The following is a 21,006-nucleotide window of genomic DNA, read 5'->3' on the forward strand; positions in this document are numbered from 1 at the left end:
GGGAAGGAGGAAGATGTCTGTGTCGGGGGCGGGGGGGGGGGGCTATGAGAGGAAGGGTGGGAAATGCCCAGTGCAGGGGGGGCTATAAGGGGACGGGGAAGATGCGTGGGGCTGGCAAGGGGAGGGGGGAGATGCGAGAGGGAGATGCAGGGGAGACTATGAGGTGAGGGGGGAGATGACTGGGGGGGCTATGAGGGGCGGGGGGGGGCCTGGGCAAGGGGTGGGGGAGATGCGCGAGGCAGGGGGGGAGGGGCTAGGAAGGGGGAAGATGCCCGTGTCTGGGGCGGGAAATGCCAGGGGCGGGGGTCTGGGCAAGAGGAGCGGGGCTATGACCGGGGGGTCAGATGTCCCCGCCAGGCCCCGCCCCTCACCTGAGCACGGGGCGGTGCTCTGGGGACGAGGCCTGAAGCAGCCAATGAGCGAATCCGGAGGAAGTTGGGTGCTCTGGGGGCGGGGCTCCCGGTAGCCAATGGGAGGTCGCTGGGTGGGAACTGGGAGCGAGCGGCCGGCGCTGGAACTGGAGCGAGTCGCTGGGTGACGGCGCCGAGCCGGGGGCAGAGCGCGGGGCCGCCGCCGCCCAGGTACCGGGGCCGGGCAGGGGGCGGGACTGGGGGGCGGAGGGATCAGGCTGTGCAGGAGGATGGTGGGGGGGCCAGGCAGGCGGTACAGACTGGGGAGCAGAGGGGGTGGATCGGGCAGGGGCGCAGGCTGGGTGGCTGGGTCCGGTAGGGGGCCCAGGATGGGCCCTGGGGAGCAGAAGGGGTAGATCGGGCAGGGGCGCAGGCTGGGTGTGATAGTATAGCCAGGCCACAGGGAGCAGCATATTTGGGCTGCTGTGTTGCGTGCCAGGGGACTGAAGGGAAGTTTCCTCCAGGCAATGCCAGGAATGCTCCCTTTGTACTGTCAGACTCCACTTGGACTTCCTGGCACATGTCCCGGGGGGTTTGCTGGCAGGGACCCACTCTTCCATTTATGCTCCTTTTGCAGCAGTGACAGAGATGGATCTTGTTACTGTGTAGGGGACCTTCAGCCCAGGTGGCATCTGCTGGCTTATGGGGGGGGGGGGCCCGTTAGATGGTGAGGTGGTGTCGGTTGTAGCTGATCTGTAGTGCGGACGGACTCTGCCATACCTAGCAGTGTGCCTGCTCAGTATGAGTTTGCTCCCTCGCACGGCAGAGTCTAGTTGAGTATCCCCGATCCTCCTAGGTTGGAATCTCCAAGGCCGATCGCTCTCTGTCCACACGCACAAGGATACTGTGAGGTTAACTCAGGATCTGTAGCTGTCATGGCACATGTGTCACCCAGTTATTGCTGTGCTGGGGCAGGGAAGTGAGGTCACACCCTGCCACTGACTTGGTGTTGCTGTTTGATTTGAGGCTGAGGCGAAGGGCCTATTTTCTTTGTTTGCTCTCCGAAGTTAATGGAACGAGTCTGAGGAAGCCCGTACGCAGCCTGCTAGGACCTTATCTTCTTCTCTTACCTGCTGCTATCCATACAGTAGAGGCTAAATACCCTGTTCACCCAGGGTGAGGTGGTGCTGACCTCTGACAGATGAAGCAGGAGGGAAGAGGTTCTTGTGCTAGTTGCAGAAGTGTCTCTCCAAGCCTGACTGAACACAGGGCTTTTGCAGTTCCAGCCTGGAGCTGTGCAGGCGGTGAAGAAGGGGGTTCCTCTGCTACAGCCTCTGGAGATTTCCGATCTCTAGAACTGCTCCGGGCTTCACAAGCTGGTTAATCTAGGCTCTTTGCAGCTGTAATAGAGCTAAAGGTTGCCTGCAGCTAGGAGTTCTCCAAATGCTTTGCCATGAAGATTGCTTGATGAGGACAGAGTTGTCTATCTCTCTGAGAGCGGAGTTGTGTCTCTGGCTGAGGGCCAAACAATGAATTTTTCTACTTGAGTTTCAGCCAGGGGTTGCTTGCTGAGGTTCTGGAGGCCCTGTGGAACTGGGATGTAAACCACAAGTCCTAGGTCAATGTCCCTTCTGGCTGGTGAAAATCACTTGGAAAGTGTTGGGACCATTATTGGAGCTCATTGTCAACACCTCTTTTCAGGAGGAAGAGATGCCTGCTTCTCTTAAAGATCCTTCCTCACTGAACCCTTTTGATGGTGCCCAGCTCTCTAACTATTGCTGTGTCCTGAGTTCCCTGTTATTAATGAAGTGGTGGCAAGGCAGCTCTGTCAGGACCTGGATCCTCAGGTCTCCTGGACTCCAGTCAGTCTGGGGTTCGGGGATGGCAGTGATTGGTATTTAGGAGTGATTCCCCTACTGGTGATCCCTTCCTTTAGAGTAATTAGCTGCCTTCCCTATGTATGGTGACTCTAATAGGGGGCAGATGAAGTCACTGAGTGATTCTGCTGCTTTCTTACTGAGGGACCCCAGAGGTTACTGGGCAATTGCTCCTATACCCTAAGGGCTACTTCAGGCTTGGTTTCCTGTAGTTTAATTGTGAGTAGAATATTTGCAGTAAGGTCGGGCCCTTTGACTTCGGAATTCACTTCCCTCTTGGTTCAGTGGCACACTCTGGGTATGATGCAAGGCTGGTCTTTTTTGCCAGTTTTTCAAACGGGGGAGATTAGGGTGGGTATAGGTAGGTTTGAAATGGGGGCGATGGCTGCGACTCCTTGATAGGGTGGAGAGAGTCCACCATCTGTTGCTTTTATTTGCAAGATTTCCAGCCGCTTTAATGCAGGTGCCCCCTTGAACAACAGAGTGGGTACAAAACCCAGGCAGGTCTTAGAAAGGGCTGCATAGCACTGGGTTTTGGTGCAGCTGGTTCTGTAAATCCAGAGAGCAAGAGAGGGATTGAGGAGTTTTCCCTTGCCAGTGCAGATGGCCACGAGCAATTCCACACAGGTCTTGGTGCCAGCACCAAAGCTTGCATCAGACAGAAATGAATTACTGGGAAGGAGGAGGAGGGCAGTCAGTGAGAACTTGTGGTTTCTTCTAACTTCTCTCTACACAGTTCTTGCTTTGTGTGCAGTAGTTGAGCCTTAGTCCTGGAGAGCAGGACTGCGGAAGCCTGTCTCTGCCATGTGCGCAGCTCCGCAACTCTAAACAGGGCTGGACACGTTGGCAGATTAGCAGGCAGTATTCTGCTGCTGACATGTTCAGGCTTTTTGTGTGCGAATGTTTCCAGGCAGGTGTTAGAAGCTCTGTATTTTTGATGAGTTTCGTAGGTCCCTTTGTAAACTGGGTTGCGGAGCATAGGGTTATACGCTGGGAAAGCAGAGGGAAAAGCAGGCTTTTATTTAGCTGGGGCAAAAAGTTTTCCCCACACTTTCTCTTTTCTCCATTTTATTGCCTCTCATCAGCCATGCTGCTGCATCCTTCACCAGGCTGCTGGCGCTTTCTCCATATGCTAATGAACTAATGAAGCTCCGTACTGTTTCTTGTTGGGAAACGGGAGTTGGTGTTTCCGGTAAAGCAAGGCCAGGCCTGCCTTTGAATCTCAGCACTAACAGGATCTGCACTGTTTGTTTTGCTTTATTACATTTCATTCTTTGTTTTTTAGTATGAGCATCTGAATAACGCCCTCCCCCCACCCTGGTGCATGTTAATTCTTTCAGCAGGCTGAGCAGTCTCTTGGATTGGGAATGTTTGTTTGCATTGGTGTGTTGGGAGATATATATATATAGGGATGCTGGTGCTGCTGCATAGGGCTTGGATTTCTGAGATGCGCTCTGGCTGGCTTCACTTCTTCCAAACACGTGGCATCTTTCCTAGCTATCTAGACTTCACCTTTTTCAGTGCCTTTAATCCTACTGCCTGACACTTAGAACATGGCTAGCAGGGAAGATGAGAGCCCACTGTGCCTCACCCTGTTCACAGGGAACACAGGGAAGAGACGGCTTCATTCTGTATTGTTTGTGTGTCCTTGGTCTTGCTGCTTAGATTGCCAGTATGGACACGTGGCCACTAGGAACCGGACCCACAGCATGCAGGCTACCAAACAGCCAGCAGATGATAATTACTTGTGATTGTTACTGACCTTCTTGAGGCTGTGGCCAACCAGCTAGAGCTGCCTGACTCAACCAGTCCCTAATCCAGGGCGTCTGCTGGATTCTTGTGATTTAAAGAAACAGGGCAGTGGGCTCATCCCATAACCAGAGAGCTATCTCTGAAACACTGGGCTGAACAACTCCTGAGCATTCTCTTGTTCTTGGGATCTCCCTTCCTGAGCCTGGGTTTTTTCCTAAAATGTAACTTCCTTAACCCAGCCCCAAGCTGAGTGTTCACATCTTGGTGATTGTCATACAAATGTCTAACCCTTACTGTTGGTGACTCTCACGTCCCCACTCCCTGGTGATCGTAGCAGCAATCTGGCTAGACGTGGCGCAATGAGCATGTGACGGAGCTTAGACATTTACGTTTTGTTTCCTATTTCTACGCTGTTATATGGATGCCTGGGGACACTTGTTAAGTAAAGGGGGAGAAAGTAGGGTTGGCGTTTTGTTTGGCTGGTGAGTGAGGACACTGCGTGGGGACCAGACAGGGGACTTGAGACCCTTTGCCAAAGGGAAAGGACCTGATTTCAGAATTGAGGTTTTGCTTTCCTGACTCCAGGTCAGCATGCTCCGCTGTTGTTTCTTGGAAGAGAAACATGGACACTGCGCTCCTAATTACGCTCCTCTTTGGCACTGCGCCTTTGTCAGCTGGTTAGACTGAAGGCCTGGCGCATCTGAGCACCATGCAACCTGGTCCTGTAACCTAGTTTTCTGAGCACCTAGTGCTGTTTCAGGCTATCAGGGCAGAGGTTACAGTGGGGAACTGCATTTGATTGATTTACTCTTGCCCCGGTGTGTGTGTGTGTGTGTGTGGGGGGGGGGGGAGCTGTGTTTTGGATGTTGTAGCCCTCTTTGGCTGGGTTTTTGTGGTGTGGAAATCGGATTGGAGGGGGGGTCCATTTGAGCAGAGCAACGAGGTGGAGAATTTAGGACAGCGCCTGCGCAGGACACGACATGAGGTGTGGGAAGAGCTGGTGGCAAATGACAAACTGAGCATGGAAATCGCGCTGGGTGAAACTTGCTCTGCTTGCATGAGCCTGAGTTCACCTGGCCTTCGCTGGGAATCCAGCCAGAGCTGCTGCCTGTGGGGTGCTTACACAGAGTTTGAGGGTCAGCAGCTCAGCCCGATCCCAAACCTTGTAGTACCACCCTTCAGTGGCCCACTTGGGGGCAGTGCAGGAGCTGTGGCAATTCCTTTCCAGCGTCCTCATCCATAGCCTTCTCCTCTCCCCAGAGGGTAAATGTGCAGCCTTTACATTGTGCAAACCCTCTGTACTGGAATACACCTTATCTTCTGCATGGTGATCACCCAGAATCAGCCTGCCCTTGGGCTGGGGAGGCTATGTGACCAGGTGTACTGGTGTGAGGAGTGGGCAGTGTGTGCGTGGCTTTCCACAGGAACGCTGGCTCCTGGCAGGTGCCACAGTGCAGTGACTGTGAGACTGGCTGGAGCAAAGGCTGATGCACTGTCCCAGCGCTTCAGGAGAGCTGGGAGCCTCCTGACCTCCAGTGGTACCTGGATGACCCAGGGACACTGGCTCTGCTGTTTTTGTGGGACAAGCCATGAGGAAACTGCCTCCCAAACTGTCCCCGGGATGCTTCTGCCTCAGAGCCGCATGCCAGTGTGTGTAACACATATAATAAAATCTCCTTTGGGCAGTGGGGGAAGGGAGCCCCGCTTTTGAGCCGTCTCCTGGTGCTAGGGCTTTCATGGGGTCCAGAGATCTAGTATCCGTGGTGGCTGCAAGCAGCCTGAGACAAATGTCCCAGCTTCACAATGGGCCATGCTCTTTCCCAGTGCTCACTCTTGATTTTCTTCTGCCCAGTCCGTGGGCTTCCCACCTGGGATGGCCACTTCTTCCTCCAAAGGGCAGGAATCTGTCCCCAGCCTGGCTTTCCACCTGCACTGGCTCCTGGCATCCTCTGTACCTGTCTGGCTGCCCTGATGCTCCCATCGTGTGCGAGCCTCAGGACTGCCAGTCCCTCTGCAGGTCTAGAGTACGACATGTCTGTTGAAGGATGCATGGTGCAATCGCCACTGTGATGCCTTGTCTCCATCAGTGTGGGGTGTTTAGTGGCAGGATGGGTCTTTGATCAGGATGTGCCCCAGGAGAGCTAGGAGTTGAGCCTCCTGAACAGCAGTGGGGATAAATACCCCCCTAAACCCCCTTTGCTGAGCCCTACTTTCATGAGCGTTTGTGTTACTGTTGCCTGGGCTGGGTGAGCATGGCAGGCAACTCCTGCCTGGCCTCTGGCTTAATGTGGGTTGGCTCTCAGGGCAGAGTGTGTGGCCAGTGGTGCAAGAGTTCACGTAGCTGTGAGTTTTCCATCCGCCCCCCTGCATTCCCACCTCACGCTAATGAGCCTGATAAGGGCTTCCTGTTGCGTGCTGTCAGCGGCACTGGGGTCCCTGCAGCCAGCAGGTTGTGCGTTGTGATAGGCCCGCCCTTGGGTTACTCCTCACGCTGTGTGTGTTCTGCCCTGGCTGCAGCGTGTTTTTATGGCATGTTTCTCTCTAGTCATAAGGAACTAGCTGAAGCAACCTTGCAGTCCTTAGCAATTATCTTTGAGAACTACTGGAGGATGGGAGAGCTCCCAGAAGCCTGGAGAAGAGAAAACATATGCTGACTTTTTAAAGATAGGTACTAACTTCAGCTCCTGGAAAGATACTAGAGCAACTTATCAAACAATCAGTTTGTGAGCACCTGGAGGATAATAGGGTTATAAGGAATAGTCAGCATTGATTTGTCAAGAACAAATCATGCCAAAGTAACTGAATTTCCTTCTTTGATGGGATTGCTGACCTGCTGGGTAGCGGGGAAGAAGTAGATGTGATATACCTTGATTTTTGGTAAGGCTTTTGACACAGTTCTGCACGACATTCTCCTAAGCAAACTAGGGAATGTATGTAGTCTAAATAAAATTTCTATAAGGTGGATGCACAACTGGTTGAAAGACTATACTCAAAGTATAGTTCTCAATTGTACCTAGAGGGGATGAGCGAAATTCTGTCACGATCACTAATCTGGATACGACTAATACAGAGGTAGATCTCAGGTATTCATTGTATTCACTGTTAATACTATGCGTGGCAGAAAAGGATTCTGATCTTTTCATACTTTGATATCCAGAGACTTACTGTTTATCGATTTTAAATTTACACAGTTGCACAAAATTCTGGGCTTTAGGCATTTTTCCTATTTTTATTAATTTTAAATTTTCACAGTTGCAGGAAATGAAGGGGCGGTGAGGCAATAAGGATGTAATGACATTTGAAGTGTTCTCCTGGCTAACACACAAATTGTCAACATCCCATGTCAAAATACACAAAGTAAAGAGCCTTCAGTCAAACATTAACAACTTCTCAAACAGCGTTTTTCTTTCTTCGCCTAGCTGTACATTTTGATTATTGATGCAAATATTTTCCCATTGGTTTGCGTGTGTATGGTGAAATTGACATTTACCGATTAAAAAATCGAATCCTTCCAAGCCTAGTTAACAGTGTGACTAGCCCTGGACTGAACATGGGCGTGGGTGCGGAAGAGAAGAGAAGTATCTTTGTGTAAGTTCTTCTGCTGAGGTGGCCACATCCCTGCCCTGGGATGGTAGAATCCCCCTATGCAAGCAGGAACTTGACAGCAGAACTGGAATTTGAGTGCGAGCCGACTGACATAAATTCCCTGGCTACTTGCCTGGTCTTGGTCAGTCAAGAGCCTCGGGTAGAATTGGCTGAGCAGACTTGGGGCAGTGATGGTGCTCTGCTTCGCGGGCTGCTGGGCTCTGTTGACCGTGAGAGCGACATGCTGATGGGTTCCGAAGTACGAGGCGAACAGCTGTTGCCCTCCTAATCTGGATGATATTTCAGTTCTTGGGAAATGTGGGGCTTAGTTTAAGCCTCATCCTTCCCTCTTCAGTGTTCTAGGAATACATGGCACTCAGTTCTGACTGGACTTGGGGACTGATGACATCAGATGGTGGTATGCTTAATTCTCAGGTTGGGAAAGCCTTCCTGCATATCTTGTATGCAGTGTTGATGTAGCCATGTCAGTCCAGGATATGGAGGAAGACAAGGGGGTAAGAGAATATCTTTTGTTGGAGCAACATCTGTTGCGGGAGAGAGACAAGCTTTCGAGCCATGCAGAGCTCAAGATATTCCCTCACCCCCCTTGTCTTTCTCCATATTGTAAGTATATCCTCCAAGTGGAGCGCCCCCCCCCCGCCCAGTGACCTGGCTTGTCCAAGCAGTGGATAGCTACATGCAATTGGTTTGGAGATCTGTGCCTCCTCTCTTGGGGGTAATGTGCTTCTGGATGGGGACAGGGAGAAGACAGAGCCTTAATGCAACTGTCCTACTTCAACGTATTCCACTTGTCCTGCCTTGGAGGCATCTCCAAGCCCAGGCACGCATCCTGCCCAGCTGAGGAGGGACCGTGACCCTTCTGTGGCATGGCCTCGTCTTGCTCCATGTCAGCTACCACGTGGGATCTAGAGTGGCTTGGCAGGTGGTGTATACAGAAGTGGAGCGCCTCTTTCCAGCAATGCCTGGAGTCCCTGGCTGAGTTTTCCCCTGCAAACGGCAGCTCAGGCCCAGCCTTATTGGAAACGGTGCCTGTATAAAGGGAGGTGGGGGGAGAGGGGATCTGAGGTCCTGCCTTTTACATGTTGTCATATTCGAGTGGAACCCCAGCTGTAAGGGTTTTTTCCTGCTGCCCTGGACGTGAGTGTTTGGGAGCAAAGGGTCCCTTGTAGGTTTCCCTGACGCTGTGTTTCCAGTGGCTGTGGTACCCTGGATCCTGAAGAGGGGGGAATACTGCAGGGGATGGGCCAGCTGAGTTAGCGGTGTAACTCCAGTGGGGCCAGCAAGGCCTTACACCACATGGGCATGTGGCTGGGTGTGTTCAGGATTAAAGCAAATTCCTGGCTGCTGTCACTGGCTGTGCTGAGGGAGGAGAGAGCCGTGGGTGTGGGTGAGGACAGCTGCCACCGGGCCCTCTGGGTGCTCCTGCTACCTAGGCACGTGGCGCTCGGCTGAAGGCAGTCTGCGCCTCTCTACCCATGTGTTTCGTGCTTGTTGCCCCTGTTGGCCAGATCTTCCTGCCAAATCGACTGTCACGTGTGACAGGGAGGAGGGGGCTCAAGGCTGAGGGCTGGGCCAGTCATGTGTTCCAGTAGCACCCAGAGGGCCTAAGTGAGAACAGGGCTCCACTGTGGTCACATTGCAAGAGACTGTCCCTGCCCCGGAGAGCTTGCAATTGAAAAAGCCAAGGCAGGCAAAGGGTGGGAGGGGAAACTGAGGCACAGTGTGGGGCGGGGACTTGCCCAGTGCCACGCAGCAGGTCAGAAGCAGAGCTGGGACTAGAGGCCGTGGCTGCTGAGCAGTGCCCTCTCGCTGGATCGTGATGCCCCTTGAACATACGCACTAAGATCTAAGAGGAAAGCTCCGTTGCTGGCAAAATGTCAGGGGAATAGTTGGCTCAGCTGCTGCTTGCTGTGAACGTGGCAGCTGCTTTGTTAGACTCTTGTTTGCAGAATTACAAATAATAAACCCAGAGCCAGTCTGGTCTCCTAACGAGACAAACACGCCACGCTGCGCTCAGCGGCAGCCGGAGAGGGACCAGTGCAGAGGGAGGCAGAGCGCAGGGTGCCTGAGAGCAGCTCTGGAAGCTTGCTGTGCTTTGAACACCAGGATGCAGGTTCTCCCTTTGATACTGCCCCCTTGGCTGTCAGACAGGTGGCAAGGGACCCCCCCTCTCTTGCTTCCATTCCTCCTCCTGAAGGACTGTGGAGGCTGGGTGGGGTTGTGGTCTCTGAACTCATGTGAACCGAGAAGTCCTCCTGCCCCAGTAAAGTGTTGGCTGCCCCTCTCATTGCCTGACTTTACTGCCGTGGCAAAGACATATGGAGCATAAGCTAGGGGGCACGTTGGTCGATTCCTGGCCCAGAGGCCCCATAGCTTTAGTGCTGTATCTCCAGGCATGTTACTGTCCTGGCAGGATGGATGCAGTAATCACCTGGAAATGACAATTAGTTACAGAGGTGGCCTGGGGCCATAATGAATTCTTAGCTGCTGCAGAAGTGCTGAAACAGATCTTCGGAAATTTGCAACCCTGCCCCCGAAGGCGTAAGTGACTTGGCAATTCATCAGCATCTTTGCCTCCTGGCAGACCATGGAAATTCTGGGAAGCTGGTTAACTCAGTTGCTGCCCCTGTGCAGTGCTGTGGGGGGGAGGGATGGACACCCCAATGTAGGATTCTCCCACCTTCTTGCAAGGTGTGGCTGAGCAGTTAGAGCAGGAACTGGGAGTCTCACTCTCTTTCTTTGCTCCATCACGGACTGGCTGTGTGGCCTTGGAGACGTCCCCTCCTGGTTGTGTGTCTTGATTTCCTTACTGGTATGTTGTGGAGGATGATCTCCAAAACTCCCTGTGGAATTGGGCCGAGGTTCCTCAGAGGGTGCTGGGCGACCCTCCCCTGACATTCCTACCGAATTCCAAAGCCAGAAGCTAGTGAGAGCCAGAGCTGGGGCATTCCTGGCTCCAGGGCCAAGGCCTTGGAACTTGGCCTTTAGCACCCAAGAAGCTAAGGGACCGCAAACCTGGCCCCTCTTCTGAACTCCATCACCTCTTCGGCCTGGCGCTCCACAGCCACAACAGGAAAGCTGAGGAGAAGGGAACTTTTTGTTTAAAGCCTTAATGGCCCTGAGGAAAGTGGGAAGGGAAATTCTGACCCCTGTCCTCTTGCGGGTTCATGGCTGATTCTTCTGGAAGGTGCCCAGTGATGGCCCCATTGTCCGAATGGAGAGAGATGGTAGTGCCCTATTGCTGGGTGGGCTCCTGGGGTGGGGGACAAGTTGCATGTAACGTGCTTGGTCACTCCTTCCTGACTGAATCCCAGTCGTTGCCTCTTGGTGAGGGCCACCTCATGCTTCTAACCGAGCTTTGTTCACGAGCCCAGTGGTGATCGCTCTAGGCAAAGGCAGCACAAGTTGCTGCTCGGGGGGGCTGCTGATCGCCTGGGGGTCAGCACCCTAGTTACTGGCCCCTGGGACTCTCACATGCCTCTTGAACTTGTCCAGGAGCTCAAAGGGCCTCATCAGTGAAAGAGTCGAGAATGGGATCCTGTTGCTGGCGTGCAAGACCCAGTCTGGCAGCGAGAGCAACTGCTTCTCTGCCTGCTCCCCCCGCACATCACTGACTGCCTGGGAATCGGTTACCTGCCTTGTATGAAACCCGCCATGCCCGATGGCAGAGCTCCTCCGGATTGTGGGCTCTGCCTGTGGATGTGCCCCCTCTGTAGCCCCAGTTCCCCTGGACTGGGATAACTTCCTGAAACCGCCTGGCCCGGCCTTGCTTTGAGTGACTGGGCTGAGGTGTGCAAAGGTTAACTCAGGCTGCGCTCTCCCACCAGACAGAGATTAGGGGCTTGCAGGACATGTTACTAGTTGAGGATGGCCTGTATTAGAGCAGGGCCCAGAGCCCCTGGTCAGGATTGGGACCTCACTGTGCTGGGAAAGGGCCCTGCTCCAAGGAGTTTGCAATCAGTCCTCTCTCAGCGTTTCGTCCTTTGCAGTGTGCGGCTTCCTTCCTCTCGCTGCCTTCAGAGATGTGCTTCCTGGCATTCAGGAATCGGGGCTCTGTGTCCCACCCTCCCCCCCCAGACCTGGCCTGCCATCCCCATCTCTCCTGGCACTTACTGGCTGCTGACTGTGTCCGCGAGCTGCATCCGTGGCTGGGGGAAGGTGTGTTTGCTGGCTGGAGAAGGGAAGTGACAATGAGGCACCTAGGGGAAGGGTGGGGGCTGCCACATGGGAGAGGGTTAAGACTTGGGCTTCCTCGGTCTGCAGAAGGGACCGATGTAGTACTGAGCTGTATCAAGCAGGCCGAGGGCTGCCCCCTGCTGGCGATAGTGAGACTTGCTCCCTCTGTCGAGGGCACGTCCATTTATTGTTAGCGATGTCTGCAGGTTGAGATGGGGACACTGTGACTATCCAGCTGCTCCTTGGTTCTCGGCAGTAGCCATAGATGCTTCCTTCCCCTCTTGCTGTCTGGAGGGCTCTGCTCACCACCGGGCTCCAGGCTATTGGAACATACTCTGCTCGTGGCGGTCATGTGGTCTGTGCCATAGACTCTGCCCGGGCTGCAATTCCAGGTGTTGGCTTTGAGCTGGAAAGCCTTTTAAGGTTTGGATCTGTCTATTTAAGACATTTTCGCCTTGCGCTTCATCTCAGTAGCTGATCGTGCTCCGGTCCCGGGAGGAGGCATTCAGCAGCAGCACCCACCTACAGAATTCGGTCTATCAGGCTGGCTTAAAGAAAACGTTTCAATTCTAGCGTGTCTGCTCCAGCTGCAGCCAGTCCATGGAAGGCTGGTTGTGGTCTGTGGAGGTAGCAGCCGAGCTCCTTAAAGCCAGGAGAGGGAAGTACATGGAGTGCTCTAGCCCATGGGAGAGACACAAGTAAGATTAAAAAAAAAATCAACTTCCTTTCTAGCGAGAGTGCAAGAGAATGTGAGCCATTTAGAGAGAGCCGGCCAAGGTTACTAGGCAGTAGACACTGGTCTACAAGGAACACTCTGCTTCCAATCCCCAGCATCCTGATTCCAAGAATGGTTCTTCTGTAACTGGCTCTGCTGCCATCTGATACTTTTGGGCTAGAGAAAAACCAGTGAGTTTAAACTCCGGAGAACCAGGGCACGTCATTGGCAGTGGCATGCGACTCATCTTACCCCCCTGTAAGAGATGCTCCAAAAGAACATGGCTGTATGGGGCACCTAGACAAGAACCATCAATCTGTGGCACTTGTAAGCTTGTCTGTGGTGTGTGAGATGCTGAGGGGCTCAGCAACTAGAGTGGCTGCTGCAGAGATGGTAGTAAGAGGGTGTTAAGTGTCCGTAGTAACAAAAATGATTTAAAAACAAGCCCAGTGTGTTGCTGAAAATGCAGCACTGGCTGCAAGGTGCTTCTCCGGTTATATTTTTATTGGAGTTGGTGAGAGACGGGACATAGGATCAAGATTCTAGGTAGCCTCTAAAATGGGTGGGCAAACTTTTTGGCCCGAGGGCCACATCTGGATATGGAAATTGTATAGTGGGCCATGAATGCTCATGGAATTGGGGTTGGAGTACAGGGGTGTGTGTGTGAGGGCTCCAGCTGGGGGTGAGGGCTTTGGGGTGGGGCTGAGGATAAGGGGTTGGAGGTGCAGGAGGGCTGGGACCAAGAGGTTTGGAGGGTGGGAGGGGGATCAGGGCTGGGACAGGGAGTTGGGGTGCGGAAAGCGATCAGGGGTGCAGGCTCCGGGCGGTGCTTACCTCAAGGAGCTCCTGGAAGCAGCAGCATGTCCCCCCTCTGGCTCTTACGCAGAGGTGCGGCCAGGCAGCTCTGTGCACTGCCCCGTCTGCAGGCACTGCCCCTGCAGCTCCCATTGGCCATGGTTCCTGGCTAATAGGAGCTGTGGGGGCATCATGCGGAGCTGCTTGGCCAGTGTTTTCCTCAGGAATTGAAATGGGGGGGAGGGGGGTCAGGGCCGATGAGGGGTGAGACTGTGAAGGTGAAGGTGGGCTGTTTGGCACCATAGTAAAAACTGAAAAATGTTTCATGACCATTCTGCTAGATTGAACTCATGTTTTAAAATCATCACACAAATTAAATTTGGTTTCAGATAGCAGCCGTGTTAGTCTGTATTCGCAAAAAGAAAAGGAGTACTTGTGGCACCTTAGAGACTAACACATTTATTTGAGCATAAGCTTTCGTGAGCTATAGCTCGCTTCATCAGATGCATTCAGTGGAAAATACAATGGGGAGATTTTATATACACAGTCTTTATTCAAGCCTAACTTTACACAAAGTAAAACTAACTTAGGCTTGAATAAAGTCTGGGAGTGGATGTGTCATTACACAAAGTAAAACTATTTCCCCATGTTTATTCCCCCTTCCCCCCCCCCCCCCCCCACTGTTCCTCACACGTTCTTGTCAGCTGCTGGAAATGGCCCACCTTGATTATCACTACAAAAGGTTTTTTTTCTCTCCTGCTGGTAATAGCTCACCTTCCCTGATCACTCTCGATACAGTGTGTATGGAAACACCCATTGTTTCATGTTCTCTATGTATATAAAATCTCCCCACTGTATTTTCCACTGCATGCATCCGATGAAGTGAGCTGTAGCTCACGAAAGCTTATGCTCAAATAAATTTGTTAGTCTCTAAGGTGCCACAAGTCCTCCTCTTCTTTTTAAATTAAAGTTGGCTACTCAAGCCTTCTATGAAGCACTGCATCTACATCCTTCTTGGTTTCTTGTTATAATTTTGCACAACTCTGTTAATGAACTTCTTGAATGCAATGCGTTCATCTTCGGTGGCTTCTCGTGTGTCCGGTACTTCCATTCCTTCAATTGATATGCTCATTAGTTCATTCACATGATCAGGCAGAAGGCGACTTCTTTCAGAACACAAAATTCTGTTCAATGAGGAAAAAGAACGCTCAACTGTAGCTGTTGTGACTGGGAGTAGCAAGAGATGAATTCCTACTTCTTTCAGTCCAGGAAACATAGCACAAAGATCAGGTCAAGCCACTAGTGACAATAAAAAAGTAGTAGTGAAATCTTCATTCATTCGTCGTAGGATATTCCACTCTGTGTTCGAATTTTCTATTCTGTCCTGAGCACATGGCAGCCCCATTGCTGGTAGTGCCTCACTCCCCTGTCAGTGTTTTATAGGACAGGGATCTGTAAAAGCTACGCAGAGGCTGAGTAGAATCTAGAAGTCACTGTTGTAGATTTTTAAGAATCAAGTCTGTGTATTTTTTCAGTTGCCTTAACAAACACTTCTTGTCCTCTTCATTTAAGGCATTTATATTGAATCCTTCATTAGTCAACTTCCGGACTGAAGTTTTTGCTTCTTCCAGTACTTTTTCAATGGATAGCTCTCTGATCCAAATGTAGCTTCTATTGCTGGACAAAGATCTACTACTGTTGTAGCAGATTCATGGATGGCATCGTTTAATGACCCAAGTGGTTTCAACGGTAGACTTACGAGAGAGAGAATAGCAATAATTTTCTCTGAAGTAGTAGCAAAAGTAATCCACAAGCCTCACTACTTAGATCCATCCCATCTCAGTAGATACTTTCAAAAGCCAGTAATAATGGCTGGAGTAATTTTAAGACAACAGCCAAGGATTGCTCATGAGAGTGCGAGCAGGTTTTCCCAGGTTGGACTAATTTGAACTTCAGTTCCAGTGTATCTTCTGTATTTTCCAAGATATTCAGTCTTTTGGACTCTTGCTGAAAAAATATAATGAAGACATTAAATTTACAGCTTTTTAAAATGTTCTTTAAAGCGTCTGCAACTCGTACTAGTGCTAGTTGGAGTAGACGGCCTCTGCAGTGTGTATAGGAGAGATATTAGGGTTATACTTTTCTCCTAACAAAGCTTGTACTCCACCATGTCTTCCAGAGAAGTTTGCAGCTTCATCAAATGCACAAGCAGCCATCTGTCTGGGGTCCGACTGAAAAGCATTTAATTCCTCTAAGATGTGGGTTGTCAGAAATGCAGCCAATGTGTCTTCTATAATTTGAACATCTAGAAATGCATCTACTGGCCTACCACTGACATCAAGATAACGTACACAATGACTTAATACTTGATGCCCATTTGCATTGGTGCATTCATCAGCCATCTATGCAAATTTTTTTGAATGTGTGAGAGAGTTCTTCACTTTTTCAACTGGTGAGTCTTTTTGTTGCACCACATGCTTCTAGCCAGTCAGAAAGATAGTGAGCATTTGCTGGTCTTGTTCAGAACCAGTGTTCAACTTCAGGATGAACAAGTGACAATGCACTTAACATTGGCCTCCAGTTTGTAGTGTGTGGTATCTTGTGCTTAAATAGAAAGTATGATGCCACAGCCATGTTTGTTTGCATGAACTGTGTTGTGTCTCCAGCATTCTTAAGAGCCTCGTTAAGTACTTCTAAAATTGGCTTTGAAAGTGGGCTTATAAGGCTTTCTGCATGCTGATGCACTCCAGAGGTGTGGTGTTTTGCAGCCTTTCACATAGTTTGTCAGTATTGGCTTTGCTGATCGGTCTGACAAACCAAGCTCCTCCACTTTTACCAGTTATAGCATTGGAAAGCTTTCCTTCTTCGTAAGCTTTTTTTCAAGAGGTGCACCAGTAGCCATCTTTTGTAGCTTCAATAAATGGGAACACTTTGACCAACAAATATCGGGAACTGCCTTTAGGTTTTGGAGACACTGTTTCTTCAGTAAGTAGCTATATTTGTGCTTCGGGCTGGTCGGATGTAGATGCACCACTTGAACCTTCAGATGACATGTGATTATATTCTTGGATTTTGATGTGTTCTTCACCTTGGTTGGTTTTTGAGGCCTTTGAGTGGAAAAATTGTTGCATTGTTTTTTGTCTTTTCATTTTCACTTTGATCTGCAATGTATAAAAGACATATGAATAAATTAAATGTTTTGTTAGGATAATGCAAATTTAACATAAGGATAATGCAAGTTACACCAAAACACATAACGTGTTCTAGATTTCTAAAAGAAATAAAAAATTTTTAAAAAATTATATTTAATTTAAATTTACTTTTGAAAAGTAAGCCATCATGGGATAAGAGGAAAGGTTCTCTCCTGGATTAGTGACTGGTTAAAAGATGGGAAACAAAGGGTAGGAATAAATTATCAGTCTTCAGAATGGAGAGAGATAAATAGTAGTATCCCTGAGGGGTCGGTACTGGGACCATTAATGTTCAACATATTCATAAATGATCTGGAAAAATGGGTAAACAGTGAGGTGGCAAGAATTGCAGATGATACTAAACTATTCAAGATAGTTAAGTCCAATGTAGACTGTGAAGAGTTACAAAGGGATCTCACAAAACTGGGTGACTGGGCTACAAAATGGCAGATGAAATTCAATGTTGATAAATGCAAAGTAATGTACATTGGAAAACAATCTCAACTATTCATATAAAATGATGGGGTCTAAATTTAGCTATTAACACTCAAGAAAGAGAAGTTGGAGTCCATCGAGTGGATATTTTCAGGGAACCATCCAAATGTGCAGCAGCAGCCAAAAAAGCAAACAGAATGTTGGGAATCATTAAGAAAAGGATAGATAATAAGACAGAAAATATCATGTCTCTATATAACTCCTTGGTACGTGCACACCTTGAATACTGTGTGCAGATCTGGTCACCCCATCCCAAAGATGTATTGGAATTGGAAAAGGTACAGAGATGGGCAACTAAAATGCTTACGGGTATGAAACAGGAGGAGAGATTAAAATGACTGGGAATTTTCAGTTTAGGAAAGAGGCGACTAAGGGGGGATATGATAGAGGTCTATAAAATCTTGACTGGTGTGAAGAAAGTGAATAAGGAAAGGTTATTTAATCCTTCACATAACACAAGAACTAGCAGTCACCCAATGAAATTAATAGGCAGCAGGTTTAAAAAAAAAAAAACAAAAGGAAGTACTTCTTCACACAACATGGAACTCTTTGCCAGGGGATGCTGTGAAGACCAAAACTATAACAGGAATAAAAGAACTAAATAAATTCCTGGAGAATAGGTCCATCAGTGGCTATTAGCCAGGATGGGGAGGGATGCAACACCATGCTTTGAGTGTCCCTAGCCTGTTTGCCAGAAGCCGGGAACAGGCAACAGGGGATGGATCACCTGTTGTGTTCATTCCCTCTGAAGCACCTTGCCTTGACCACTGTCGAAAGACAGGATACTGGGCTATATGGACCATTGGTCTGACCCAGTATGGCCACTCTTACGAAAAAATTCATTATAATAAAAATGTTTAGTACAGAAACTCCCCCAACATAATGACCTCTCAAGATAGCAATGATGTGAGATAACAACCTTGGCAAACAATGCATTTTAAAACTCTTGGACTACTAGGAAACATATTTATATAAGTTTCCATTCCCAGTCACAAATCTAGCATTCTGGATCAAAGTCACTAAAATATAGTCCAACAAACAAATGTTTATTTAACGTGCCCCTCACTTTTCCCTCCACCGCACCCCACTTCACTGGTGTTGTCCTTGGTCAGTGGAGTCTTAGAGTTCAGAGGTGCCTTCACATGAGTTCACCTTCCAGGTGGGGGACAAGAAGGCACCTTGCTCGTTCCTCCAGCTGCTCACTGTTCGCTCTGGCCACTGTTGTTCGTTGTGCCACCGTTCACTCCATCGCTCTGTTGCCAATGGCCCTGCACCATCACCTTCTGCTGCCACTGTGACCTCTGTGAGTTGCTCTCTTGAGGTTCCACCCAGCTCTCAGTGATTTCAGCTGAGATTTCAGTGGGGGAACCTTGCTGCTAGTGCAGGCTGGGCTGTCTCTTCCACAGAAACACTGTCCCACAGCAGGTCTAAGCACTTAGACCTGATTATCAGTGATTTCAGCTGTAGTGGTCACTTAACAAAACAAAAGACTATCTATGGAGCCTAACCAGCTCTGTCTTTAAACAGTGGAGAGGGGCAGTGCAGACCATCAAGCAAAACACCTGTCCCCACCCTCTCTCTTGATGCCCTCAATCAGCACAGACTAAGTACAGTTCTACTGCCCTTTACTCATACAATAAGAATAGCAACATTTCATTACCCCCCTCATTCAAGTGATTTGTAACCCATCCCCAGTCAAAATCTATCACTTGGGCAACGCAACTCTGTTTGCTGGATACCTATGTAGATTAGGTGTGAGCGTAAATACAATCTGGTCCTGAAGCCTTTCCCCCCAGCTCATCATTGGCTGTCAGGGAGAGCTCATTTAGAGTTCACTTACAAATCATAATTTGAAATTATTAGGTTGGCCAACATCACTGAAATGAGGGCACTGACATTGTCTTAAAAAACAACAGCTGTACAAGGAAGCTAGTCTATGTTCATACTTTTCAAATCTATTATACTTTTTCAGATACATGTATTTTATTTCATGTATATGCTTTTAAAGTGTGTATTAATGTTTCAATTTCAATTCAAATTTCCAATCACTAAATTGGCAACACTGCATGTAACTAGTTCACAAAACTGGGGAGAGTGTTGGGGAAATTCAGGGCGGAGTCTAGGGAAATCCCTGCCCTTGGCTGTCTCTGCGTGTAGGAGCCAGAGGGGGGACATGCTGCTGCTTTTGGGAGCCACGCAGAGCTATGGCACACGCAGAGCGGGGCAAGCCCCCGACCCCCTCCCTGGCTGGAGCGCTAGAGCAGCGCAAGCCTCAGACCCCACTCCCCGGCAGGAGCTTGAGGGCCGGATTAAAACATCTGAAGGGCCAGATGCGGCCCCCGGCCCATAGTTTGCCCACCCCTGCTCTAAAAGCAGGTACAGATGCAAAGTCCACTCCAGGGTGCTCACACTGTCGTGTCTTCTCCTGCGTGTGTGTAGAAGGTCGTGTTTGTTAGATGCTGGCGTGATAGAAATGACACAAGTGCAAGTTGTGTACCCTGAATGAGGGAGTGGGGAGCACCCACTGGGTGCAGCACTGAGCTGTTACTGCACCTCACGTTCAGTTGCAAACCTATTCCCTGCAGGAGTCCCACAAATGACTGCTGTGAAATGCATCGTCTGGCTGGATAAGAAAATCTTCCTTTTTTATCCCCTTTTGAGACATCCCAGCTTAAAATGTGCTAAACCCAAGTTTGCCTTGTCTGAGAGAGGGAGAAATCCTCTTAAAAGATCCCATCTCCTGCTGCTGCTCACCAGGCATGGGGATTGTTTGGTAGCATCCAACCAGCACTAATAACTAGCTTCCAGACTAAGGGCTTGATTGTTTTCCAGAGGTGCTGAGCAACCCCGACTCCCACTGAAAGCCAGAGCAGCTGCAGGTGTAAATCAGGCCACCCGTTCTTGGATTTCTTTAACACAAAAATATAGCCAAAATGCTGTAAGGGGCAGGACCTGACCGGATTTCACTACTCTGGGCCCCTCGTGCCCCCTTTGCCTTTGTGTTGGGCCCTGCAGAGTCAGTGCCGTGCAGGATCACACTGAGCTCCTCCTATGTCCGGCTCGCCAGAGCCACGGGACTTGGGGCTGGATCAGGCTGCCTGGAGGAATAAGCCCAGTGCTGCGGGGGTCGAATACGTCAGGCTGATGAGGAGGCGAGGCTGGATTTGGCCCAGTCGGCTGTGGTGGTGTGTTGAGCTGTGGGGAATTACGGCTGGACTGGGTTTATGGTCCATGCCATCTGTAGGCCAGTGTCAGCCTGGTAAACATGCAGACAGTCAGTGGTTGGAGGGGGAGTTGCACGGAGCAAACACCCTGCATCGCTGGTGCAGTTGGAGAGTGCCAGAAAGGCAGGCTGGAGCCACTGGCCCTGGGAGATCATGAAGGTGGCTGTGAAACAATCGTATCAGGGAGCTGCTGTTCCAGGGAAGGATTGCCCATAGCATAGAGCAGACGTCAGACTCTTCTCCGTGCCAGTGCTTGGCATTTAGATCCCAGGCTTCGTCCTTCCCTTCCAGCGACCCTGCCTGCCTGCCGCTGAGGGGTATGTTAGGACAGATGGCTGCTCAGTCTTCTCCCACTCTTCCCTCACCGGGAGTTCAGGGCAGGGCGTCTAAGTGCAGCCACTGCAGTGTCGCGGTGGAGGCTTTTGCATATGATGCCCAGCTGCGCAATGGGGCCCAATCCTAATGGGAACCTTGGATCCTACTGTAACACAACCAATAATTCCAGACGCACAAAATGGTGCATCCTTTGTAATGGCTATTGATTTCTCTTTGTAGGGCAAGCTTCTTTGTGTCCTACCTAAATCTATTGCAATAGGGTCCCGTGTGTTCATAGAATCATAGAATATTAGGGTTGGAAGAGACCTCAGGAGGTCATCTAGTCCAACCCCCTGCTCAAAGCAGGACCAGCCCCAACTAAATCATCCCTCCCAGCCAGGGCTTTGTCAAGCTGGGCCTTAAAAACCTCTAAGGATGGAGATTCCTCCCTAGGTAACCCATTTCAGTGCTTCGCCACCCTCCTAGTGAAACAGTGTTTCCTAATATCCA

General features: G+C 50.1%; 1 protein-coding gene across 1 annotated transcript in view; it reads left to right on the top strand.

Moving 5' to 3' along the window:
* Positions 1 to 478: 478 nt before the first annotated feature.
* The window catches only part of GRAMD2A (GRAM domain containing 2A), a 79,799-nt gene continuing 59,271 nt past the window's right edge, over positions 479 to 21,006 (top strand). The window contains exon 1 of the mRNA XM_074965914.1: positions 479 to 581. The gene's annotated coding sequence lies outside the window, so the exon portion shown is untranslated. The remainder of the gene's footprint in view (positions 582 to 21,006) is intronic.

This window comes from Natator depressus, chromosome 10, assembly GCF_965152275.1.
Source record: "Natator depressus isolate rNatDep1 chromosome 10, rNatDep2.hap1, whole genome shotgun sequence".
Classification (NCBI taxonomy): domain Eukaryota; kingdom Metazoa; phylum Chordata; order Testudines; family Cheloniidae; genus Natator; species Natator depressus.